The sequence below is a fragment of the Lepidothrix coronata genome, unplaced genomic scaffold, assembly GCF_001604755.1.
Source record: "Lepidothrix coronata isolate B3197 unplaced genomic scaffold, Lepidothrix_coronata-1.0 Scaffold22, whole genome shotgun sequence".
Lineage (NCBI taxonomy): Eukaryota > Metazoa > Chordata > Aves > Passeriformes > Pipridae > Lepidothrix > Lepidothrix coronata.
In genome coordinates this window covers 4,088,146-4,099,977 of record NW_016690202.1, presented here as the reverse complement: position 1 = coordinate 4,099,977, position 11,832 = coordinate 4,088,146, and the positions used below count along the sequence as shown (strand labels likewise).

The 11,832-nt window shown below is 34.9% G+C and overlaps 1 long non-coding RNA gene across 1 annotated transcript in view; it reads right to left on the bottom strand.

The window, feature by feature from the left end:
• LOC108494081 overlaps window positions 1-11,798 on the bottom strand; it is a 22,105-nt gene extending 10,307 nt beyond the window's left edge. Inside the window, exons 1-3 of the long non-coding RNA XR_001873731.1 lie at window positions 11,507-11,798; window positions 9,339-9,470; window positions 4,394-4,546 (exon numbers count right to left, since the gene is read on the bottom strand). This is a non-coding gene — a long non-coding RNA (uncharacterized LOC108494081). The remainder of the gene's footprint in view (window positions 1-4,393; window positions 4,547-9,338; window positions 9,471-11,506) is intronic.
• Between the last annotated feature and the right edge of the window lie 34 nt (window positions 11,799-11,832).

Genomic DNA, 11,832 nt, shown 5'->3' with positions numbered 1-11,832 from the left:
TTTTTTTTGTTTTGTTTTGGTTTTGTTGTTTTTTGGGGGGGTGTTTGTTTGTTTTGGGCTTTGGGGGGGGTGTTGGGGTTTTTTTTGTTTTAGTGGGGGTTTTGTTGTGGTTTTTTTGTTGTTGTTTGTTTTTTGGTTGGTTGGTTTTTTTTTTTTTAAGAACTTGCTCTTCTTTGCATGGTTCTGTTCTTTGACTGTTGAATGATTTAGCCATTGCACTGAAGTTTGAGCTGTATGAGTGTGAACTTAAAAATGCTGTTTAAACAACTTAGATTGTTTTTTTAATGCATGATCACATGCATGTTTTATGTCCCCCTCCCACACTTTTTTTTTTTGGCTTTGCAAATTTTAATGGATTATGCCTGAAGAATAGTTTGGACATGTACTGTATGAAATACATTCAATAACGCCAGTACATAGTATTTATTCAATTTGGTCCAAACTGCATGTGATAACTTGCTTTCAAATTACATTACTTTGGTAGCAAACACAAAATTCCTTCTCAGCTAATAACTCTGAAATAAATTAGTTAATAGACACTGAAAAACACTTCAAAACGAAATTTTGAAAGGGAAAAAAACCCCCAGCCTTTAGCAAGGTGGGATATTATTTTAGACCCAAATTTTCTTTAATGTTGAGTGTGTTTGAACTTTAAGGAAGAGTTTCAGAGAAATGACATTAAAAAGTTTGTAGAATAGAAAACCTACCCAAATAATATGGTAGCATAACAGTTAGAATCTGGGTTTAACTAAACTTCTTAAATTTCAGAAAGCCCCTTTAACCAAATAAAACCACTGCACCTCACCTTGGATTAGCTTAGGATGCCACTTTTGTGCATATGTGTTTTAATAGGTATGTGTACAGATGTGAACTGATCTGGTATGACAGCAAGGAAAATAATTAATTAGGGCAGAAATAAACAGTACTGACAAAATAGTCTTTTGTATCAGTAAGTTCTTGTGGTATATTATAAAGCAAATAAACCATATTCCTAATGCGTAATAGAGTGCAAAGATTTGCAGAAGCCATTTAGGGTGTAATGTGAGGTAAGAAAAGTTCTGAAACAGCATTAATATTTAAAATTGAATTATTGCATCATGGGATATATAAAAAGCATCTTAATTCTTGTGATGTAGTCTTGACAGTTCTTGAATGTTGACTGAATGTTTATACTGGTAGAATTGTGAGTTTGTCTTTGTTACATTCCAGTGTTTCTGCCTCTTGGCATGCTAAAAGCACGGCTTACTTCATTTGCTCCTTACACACTGAAAAAAGTGCTGTTAGTGTGCTAAACTACAGAAATAGCCGCTGCTAAGTAATGGTGTAGATTTTCTACTTGAATATTTTTGTTGTAGGAACCTCAGGAGGTCAGTGTTTACTGTTTTTATATATGCCTTTTTCCTGTTTTGAGTTTCCCTTTTTGAAGGATTCTGAGAGTGAAAAAAAGCTACTGATCAACCTAAGTTGGTAACAGAAAGTGTATTTAAAATCCTTATAAATGCATCTTTTTGGCAGTTCTAAATTGCTGTTAAATTAGTCTTAAATGAAATTCAATATTAAGTTTTTTTCATAACACGTTCAGGAAACCGCTCATTTCATTTAGGGAAAAAAATTAGACTAGTTCATTATTTTAACCAGTGCAAGCAAAAATAATCAATTTTGTATTTTTTTTCCCAAAGCTTGATTATTTTCTAAATCAGTGAATATGTATATATTTAAATTTTAAGAAGCTAATTCTTACTCTTTGGTTTATTGCTCCTTGAAGCTTGTACTCAAAAGGTCACTTTTAGAAGAATGGGTTAAAATTTGTAATCATTATAATTTTTAAAAGTTATGAAGTAGCATAAATTTTGTAATTAACAATATTGATACACACTGTGATTTTTTTCCTTAGAACTTTTATGTTAGCATCAATTTTAATTACTTAAACTGCATATATTGTATAATAGTAAAATGTATATTTTAAAAATTCAAGTTGCTTTCCTCAAGCAAAACTCATTGCTACTTAGAAATATTCAAATACTAACTTTATCTCAGGTGAATACTCTTGTACCCTTTTTGTTCAGAACACATGCTAATAAAAATGTGTCATAATTTTATCAGTTTACGTATTTCATTTAGGCAGCTCCTCTTGTCTTAAACTTACTCTAAATTAACCTTTTACTGTGGGACAATAATTACTTTTGCTTCACCTATATTATTCATATTGAATGTATTAACAGACAAGGTGCAAAAGCATTCTTCCCTTGAGGAGAATGCATCCATATTCAAACAACTTAAATGTTTCTTAAAAAAATGCTTTAAATGCAACATTAAATTGGAAATCTTTTGTTTCAGATTTTGTCAAGGAAAAGAAATAACACTAACTGCTTCCATCCTATCTCTTTCCTGAGGATGATAGATGCATAAAGCTTTTATATAGGGTCTAAAGAGTGACTTTTTATCTTAGATAAAGATTAAGCTCTACAATGAAATGGCAAAACATCCTGCACCTCTCTCAGATAGATGCTGATGTAGTTTGCACACATATTTGCTATATATTACATAACCTCACCTTGAATAAATAAGGCTTGATCAGTAGCTGTGTATTTCACTCACCTATGCATTCTCCAGGATGACTTGCATCCATCAGTCTTCTAGGTATTCTTTTCCAATAGAAACTGGGTTTTGTCTGCCACTGATGCTTGCTCTTTGCACTTAATGGTTAGAGCAAGTCAGTTTTAGTTTATTATTTTAAATGGGGAATTGAGGCAAGTACTCTGCTTGCCTTGTATATTCTGCTAAAATAGTGATACTCACTCACTTGAATGTACTTACATGAGGGAAGTTTGAAATGGCTCTATAAGATAAATCCCTGTGTGGTGTTACAGTATGCTTTAAGTAAGCCAAATCCACATCTCAAAGAATTCAACACTTACAGTATAGTATATTATTTTCTATAAACTGGTTCTATTGTACTACTTTTGGTTTAGGTATCTATTTCCTTACTTTGCATGAGCAACTAAATAAGAAGGCTTGGGTGTTTTTTGTGAGGACAGCAATGAGAAAAAAAGTTTGGTATAAGGAGGTTTATTTGGCTATTGAAATCTGCAGTGTATTATTTTTCATGGAAAGAGAGGTAATTATGTTGTATATTGTCTAACTTAATAATACTAGACACTTCTAAAATTTTGAATTGGATGAAGTACACAATATAGTTTTAAATGAAAGATGACTGGATCTTTCTGCTGACAACTTAGGTTGTATAAGTTTTGCTTGAAAGCTTTAAATCTGATGTTTCTGTATCTGCCACAATGTTGGAATGTTTCCTTCAAACATATCCTCCTGCAACCTCTCAAACTGTACTAAATTGAGTGATATTTCTTGAAGTCTGCCTATGTGCTAACAGAACTTCATTTTAAATAGAATATGGTTTTAATTTTTGATAAGCTGCTGAATTTTAAAGAGTTTTTGGGGCCACCAAATATTTTGGATCATGCAGAGAATATATATTGTACTGTAGTAATTTTGTATTTACATTTGTATGATGTGACATAATAGATGTGAATGTTAATCACTGCTTGACTATGTTAATAAAGTTGTTTAAATATAGATGTTGCATTCCAATTTTTAATGAATGATTAAATTCATTGTTCAACTATGTTTTGCCTGACCTGGTAGTGCACTCTTCTGATCCACACATGTAAGTACTAGAGTTTACGGAATAAGGATTTTCATTTTATATGAAAGAAAATAATCTTTGGATAAGTTAAGATTAGTTTAGTTTAGATGCTTCATGCTGCTTGAGGGCAGATGACTGTGGAAAAAAGGAGGTGTAGGTGACTTGAAATTAGAGCCGCTTGGATGATACCTGCTAACTACTTTACTATTGAGAAATGTTACATTGACTACTTTTTTTGAAACAGTTGCTATGTGCTAAGTTTCCAAACGGAAAAGGGAAAAAAATTTGTTTTCATTCCTTGTTCTAGCAGTAATGTAAATCATAAAAAAATGAGTAAACTAGAAATAAATTCAAGCTATTCAAGACTTTGAACCAAAATTTACACTGGTCTTAGTCTAATTTTATCTAGCTTTCATGGGACCATGATAACAGAAACTTTTTAAAGAGCTGTCCTTCCAGAACTTCCTGATACAAGAGTCTCTAAAATGAAAATATAAAAGCAGAAGTTTCATTCAGTCCACCCATGTTGATTTGAACATTTCATGTTCAAATATTTAAAAGTTGGTCAATAGCATTTAGACAACTTAAACTATTACATGTCTAGCACAAATTGTTTCTATAGTGCAATGATTAAGTTCAATTAAATGCATTGATAAAACTACTTACTATAATAAAATTTAAAGTAGAAACTAATTGCTGCATACTTGGCTTAAACTCTGCTTAACAAATTACCTAGACTTCTGCCTCCAGAAACAGGAGAAGGCCATGGAACAGCAGTATAGAGACCAAGTTGATCAGCAGAGATGGTGGCTGTGTGGGAGGGGATGGGGGAAGTTCTGTTTTCTTTCAAGTAGCCATCCTCACTCCCCTTATGTTCTGGGGTACCTGTGATAGAATATCTTGCTGTCAGTCAGCAGTTTAGTTCAAGTCTTCTACTACCAGCTCAGAGCCACATCTAAGATGTGGCCTCTAATTTTGACTACCTGTATTTACTACCTGTATTTACAAACGAGAGATAAGTAAGTACTAGCATCTTGAGTAAGCAAAGTGAATGTTACTGCAAAGTTTGTGGTCAGATTGGAACAGTGCCAAGGATTGAACTTGTACTGTATATCATGTTATTTATAAAAAAAAAAGATAAAATATAAACATCTAATTTAAAGTTGTACTTGAATAAAAAAGCATTTAGGTAGGAACATTGTATGTGTAAAATACAGAGTATTTGTTGGTAGCTTTTGTTATCCCAGAATGAAACATACTGCTTACATAAAAGAATGATCTTTCACAGGCATTTACCCTTGTTTCACACAAAATAAGCAGTATAGACTATTGAAACCTCCCAAAAGACAATCAAATGTTAATTTGCACAGTGACAGACCTAAAATTAGGTTGCTTCCAATAATCAGTTCAGTTTAAGGAAAACAGATGCGATTATGCTGTACATACACTAATGTGTGTAAGTGATGGCATATAAGGAATTATTTTTGAATCACAGTTTTTCAAGGGGTTGTTGTGACATCAGTCCTTTGTTTGCCAGGCTTCAATTTGAATTGATAAAATGAAAATTGAGCTTTATATATACTTTTATATATATATATATGTAGCTTCAGGTATAAATTTTTTTTTCCAAATCTTAATGTATAATTTAAAAGTGCAAATATATAATAAATAATAAGTGTATAATAAAAAAGTGGAAATAAAACAAGTTGAACTGTTATACTGAGAGTTTTATCCATTTTTCCTTTTCTTATTGCCCTTTGGCTAAGTGGGTGGTCATAAATTTCCTGTATGAAATATACAGGAGAACTTAAAATCTTCCCATGTTTACAGCATACAGGTTAACTTGGATGCATAACTGCTGCAGTGTTACTATAACATACCAATTTTTTAAATTTTCCATTATTTCTCTTTGCACTTTCAGTGGTTAATACAAATAGGAAATAGAATTTTATCTCTGTGGTAAAGGACACAATGAGAAGCAATGTTAATTTACCACTCCTTTTACCTTGAAATTCTCTCAGGGAATGTCCTAACTGGGTAGGGTATGTTTAATTTACAGTTTTCTCAAGCTGTCTTTCAGCTTTGCATTTTTGTTGACTTGTTGAGAGGATTCGGTATAGAAACGGAAGGGGTTTGTAGTTTCAAAACTCAAAACATTGTGAATGATACCATAAAAAAAAAAAAAGAGATTTTTCTTTAACACTAAAACAACAAACCCCTCCAAAAAAGTGTAAAACTGTTTCACAGCTAAATTTTAAGGTGGTATTTTTCTTTCTAAAACCGCATCTTTCAGTGTCTTCTTTTAATATAATCATTATCTCAAAAGAAAAGTTTAAATCATTTTACATGGTAGGGTTTTTTTTCTCCTTAATGTATTGATGGTCATTGTTTTGCATATACATTTTTCATTGTGAAATGTACGTGCTCAAATAAACATTTTGGAACCATGTATGTATATATATGCACCTTTTCCTTCTAGCTTTGGAAGATCAGATGAATCACATGACAAACTAAGAATTCAAGTATTCATTTTTTAAAATTCTTTACATACCATAACATAAAGCAGCAAGATTGTTGCATCACTTTCTCCAGTACTCTGCCATAGGAATATGTAGCTAATTTTAGTTTTGCTTATCTCCATCCTCCTTAGCAAAGGCCTTGCACACCAAAACTTTTCAACATTGGGCCAAAAACAGATGGAAGCTAGATGGAACCTCAAACCACAGCTCTCATTGTGTTGCAAGCAATTCACTCATGCAAGGAACTGTTTCTCAGTCCGTAAAAGGGCAGTGTTTAACACAAATAGTCGCCTGATGTAACAACTCAGAGTTTCATTTTTCTAATTAACAAGCATAGGCATCTTGGCTACTTTTATTTCTCAAAAAATAAAGCCCAAACCTCACTGTCTTCTGTGTGTGGAGACAGGAGGCCTTCTAAATCATTACTAATACAGGTCTGCACATCTTCAGAAGCAATTAGGCTTTAAGAGTTTTATTGAGGTGATAAGACACTGAAGTTCACATTTCTTCCAGTTGCTAAAGCTGGCTGCCATTAGTATGTGCTAGTATGTCAATCTATGGATGCGAAGAACCAAAGGTAAGAGTCAATTTCACATAGTATTACTTTTGCCCAAATGCAAGCCATTCACTTACCATCGTGTTCATACTGACATTCTGATTTTTAATGTGCAATCCTAATTAAGGACATGTATAACCAAATCATTTTACCTCTTTCACAATATTTCAATAGCTGCTGCTTACCTAGACAGCTAAAATATCTGTCCAGACCAATACCTTTCTCTTTCATTATTTTATTTACTACCTTGCATAAACTCAATCCCAAGAATTTGCACTTCTTTTTGTTAGTACAGTAATACTTACAAGCTGCCTTACAAGGACACAAGCACCATCTGTTCTTATACTAAGCTGTACAGGAGTACTTTCCTGAGGTACCACATAATCTTAATAGTTTGGCTTCAAATCCTTCTACCACAATTACCTTTTCTGTTGTATATTATAACCAGAGTGGAGAAGATCTTTGTGATCTGAACACCATCTTGCTTGTGCACTAGGTATTGTGGGGCACTTTGGTACTAAATGGTTGTACAGTCAGAGCTTGCTCTTCTAAACACTTCATATTTCTTTAAATTTGAATGTTTTAAACATTTCAGGTTTTGTTGTGTTTTTTTTCCTTTAGGTTATTTTTACTTGTTAACTGCAAATAAGCTGCTCCAAGTTCATTGATTGACATACTTGCAGGTAAGTACCTAAAGCATGTATGCAATGTTAAATATATTGATACATCAAGAATAAATATATTGATACATCAACTAACCATTGAATGTATTCTTGAGAGTATAGCAGCATAATAATTTATGATGTTTCACAGAATATTCTGAGTTGGAATGGGCCCACAAGGATCATTGAGTCCAACTCTTAAGTGAATGGCCCTTACAGGGATTGAAGCCCCAACCATCATGTTAATTAGCACCGTGCTCTAACTGAGATAATCTCAGGGTCATGTTATTTCCCCATCCTACACAGAATTTAGATTAAAAAACTCAGTATGGTGTTTCCATAGTAATGCACCTCCTGAGTATATTAGAAATCTCCCAGAATTTTTCATGCAGGGCTGAAATGGGACAGGAAGTCAAAATGGAATCTACAAACGTTAAGCTATTCATGTTTACTAGTGCTTTCTGATCCTTCCATTTGACTGAAGGTTGATTTGATGAAACATGCTTTTGGTAGCAACAGAGCAGAAGAGTAAAAAAAGGTGGAGTATTAGCACCAAATGACTCACTGGGAAACAATGCTGTTGGGTTCATAATTTAAGTAATTGAATTAATGAATGGGATGCGATCAAGCTTGGTGTCTAAATCAAGAGAAGTGTGCATTTAAGTATACAGTGAGTCAGATGGTGCAGCCTAATGGAATACATCATTCAGGGATGTTGAAAACTGTCATTAAAACTTGCTGCAAATCTTCAACAGAACACATTCCTAACTTTGAAATAACTTCAATTAGGTATTGCACTGAGTTGAAAGAAATTCAGTTGATCTCTTACTGTAATAACATGGCTATAACTCTGTGCACAAATTTTTTTTAATCTTAGAAATTACATTAGAGACACCCATTCCATGTAAAAGTGTAATGTAGGCCATAATCTCACCAGTGTTCTCTCATCAGACCACAATTTCAGTTTGCATGTATTTCAGAAAAGGGCCTAGCCTAGCCTTAAGGCAATCTTGTTTGGGAGAAAAAATTGAGTAGTTCTTTTAGCAAAGACGATAAAGAAAGAAAATGCATGTTTCAAGGCATATCCTTAATCTAGTAAATGAAATAGGTATATGGTATATAAAATGGTTCCACCTCCATCTGCTTCTTCAGATCCTCTTTAAAAATTAAGTGCAGTGTTAGAGTATTTATTTTACCTGAGTCAGTTTCTTACTCTTTTTTAACTTATTAAGAACTCTAAATGTCAACTGGCTCTTTGACACTACACAATTACATTAAATAATGTAATAATCAATTTATTTTTGGCAATTATTTGTATTATTTATTCTTTTTTTAATCTTAAAATTAGCTCATTCAGTTGTGCATTCTTGTATTAAGGGTTTGCTAATAACTGAATACAGTTACCTTCCCTAGAGTTCATGGTCCATTTTCAAATGGCTTAGACACAGAGCAAATTAACTTAGTTACTATAGGTAAAAATAAAATATACAATCTTTATTTTTGTTGAAAATAAGTTAATATTAACACATAAAACAAAATGCTGGAAATATGGGAGGATGGATAAATTGAGATGCAGATAGCAAACTGCACAATCAGGAATGATTTTCTGAAAGGGTAATTCTAAGCTAGACACTTCCTTTCACAGGTATGCAACCCACATTAATGCCAAATGTAGAATACTTTTTCAAAAATTAGGATTATATTCATAAAATATAACTAGTTAACTAGTATAGCTAAGAGGTCTCTTCAGTTCTTCGTATCCTTCTTGTGAGGTTTGTTGTTGTGGCTCTTTAACTTCACACTCATGTTGATCACAAAAATGGGAGAGGAACTGCTTTTCTTAACTTAAAAAACTAGCAATCCAGAGAACTATTTGGATCTTTCATGAAAGACACTGAACATATGCAATGGGAATTCTTGTTTTATTATACAGGACTCACCGTGTATTTATGGCTGTCAAAATAATGTTCCTTTCTGTCCACCTCCATTGCACCAAGAAAACAGAAGAATGGCTGTACTGGGACAAGCAAAGAGTCCACCTAATCCAGTATCCTGTCCTTGGCAGCCAATAGCTAGAGTAGAAGTTAAGATTAAAGAACTATAAATGTTGCTAATGCAAAGTATTTCCAAAGGCTTCACTAACTTGCGTATCAGGGAGTTCCAGAATAAGGGACATTGTCTCTGCTTTTAGTAATCCACTCTGGATTTCTCTATGTAGAAAAATTTAGAAACATATGTACTGATCCTGATCATCATCCCTGTCAAAGTGGTTTTCTATATAAATGCACCTGTGCTGGAGGATATACCTTAATATTCATGTCTAAGATTGTGCATTTCATTTGAGTTTATGTGGAAAGCTGTTGTTGAAAAAAACTGAGGATGTGTTTGCTATTTCTGTCGTGCTGGAATGCTGAAGAACTGCAGCAGTTGCTTCACATCTAGATGTAGCAGTGTATAAGGGGTTACTACGTAGCTTTGAAAATGTGGAATATGGGAACTTTTCTGTGAAATGTAAAAGGGAACCTGACTCTCCTTCCATCATATCATAGTGTCTGGTCCTGTGAAAGGTATATTTCTATCTTCTATGGAATAGAAAGCTTCAGCTTTGATCATGCGGCTTTTATCCCACTGTTTGCCCTAGTGTACATCCCTACAGATCCCAGCGAACACTGCAAAATGTACTATGATCATATGTTTTTTCAGATCATAATGAAGACTGTTTGCTTATATCAATTAAACAGATGCATAAAGGAGTTTTCCTTAAATGTAGTCCAACAGCATGTTATTACTGTTTAAAATTACGGTACACATGCTTACCAGTCTTATCAAAAGAGAGAGATCCAGATCTAACAGTCTTGGGACTTTAAAAGAAATTAGTACTATGGAAAGGATCCAGAAGTTTTCTCTGTTGTGGCTTTGGCAACTTTAGCAAGCTTTGCATATACTGGAACTTTGGGAGAACACTGCTAGAAAGAAAGGAACTTCTAAACTCACCTTGGAACTATGGGAAGTGATGGACTAGAGCTACAGTCATTCACTAATAACTGTAATACCAGTTCAGAATGATATTGTTCATCTTCCATGAAAGTATCTTTGTTAAAAGTAGATGAAATTCTATAGCTCCGTAAACTTCTGAACTACATTTTTCCTAACTATTTTCTTTCGTGGAAGTCTTTACTTAGCATAAATTTGATAGAAGTTGGTGAATTCATCAGGTTCTTAAGGATGACTTCAATGTTCTGATCTATCCCTTACCTAATAACTTACCAAACAAAGTACAAAAACCATCAGTATTAAGTTGAAGACAGGTGAGGTTTTTCAAACCAGAACTAATAGGGTTTCTGTCAGGGGGAAGGGAGCCCCTTGAAGACCCAGCAAAGAATATCAGCGTCTTACTTTTTGTATCTTGGATAAAACTTTCTGCTGACATAACCGTAGATCAAGTTGGGATAAAGCAGGTTTGCACTGGACAATGAGCTGCAGCCCGTCATATTGCTGCTTAGACCTGGTCCTCTAATTTTAGTCAATAATGAAAACCTAACTGCTGTTTTGGGCAATGAATCACCTCATTAAGGTAGAACAGGAACTCTTTGGGGTCCCAGAAAGAGCCCAGTCGTGCTGACTCTGCCATAAAGAGTATATATACAAACTGAAAAGGAGCACTCCAGGTACAGACTGGTCACAGGTGGCACTTAAGTGGCTCCATGTTCTGGACCAACAATTAGCATCACCCCTGCTGGCTAATAACCTATCCCGAATCAATGAAGGGTCTGGAGACTGAACTGTCATTGAAGAAGATGAGTCAGAGTTTATCACACTTAGGCTTTAGATAAGGTGCATCTCTGCTAGGACCACACAACTGGAATTGTAAAATCCTGTGGGAGGATGGAGTTAGGAGGGTACACTATGCTTTATCAGTAACATTCCCTACAGGACTAGTCATCATCACCTGCTTTGAAGGACCTTACCCTTCTTGGCTGGAACAAGGCTTGGCTGTGAAGCCACTTCACTGAATCACAGAATATTCTGAGTTGAAAGGGACCCACAAGAATCACCAAGTCCAACTCTTATCCCTGAAAAGGACATCCCCAAGAATCACATCATGTACCTGAGAGCATTGTTTAAAAGCTTCTTGAACTCTGTCAGGCTTGGTGCTGTGACCACTTCCCTGGGGAGCCTGTTCCAGCGCCCAACCACCCTCTGGGTGAAGAACCTTCAAACAGGAGAGTCTCCTCTCCTCCGTGCACCGTGGCACTCAGTGTAGCCGTTCCCTAGTGGTTACTCCATACGTGTGGGGGGGTTTGCTGGAGGTTTCCGAGCCTGCCCTCTACAGCTGTGTCCGTGTTGCTGCAGGCCGGCACCTGAAACCGCCACCCTCCCGAGATGGCGCCCCGTATTTCTGGCTGCCGGAGCGGCCGCGCCTGCGCAGGAGCG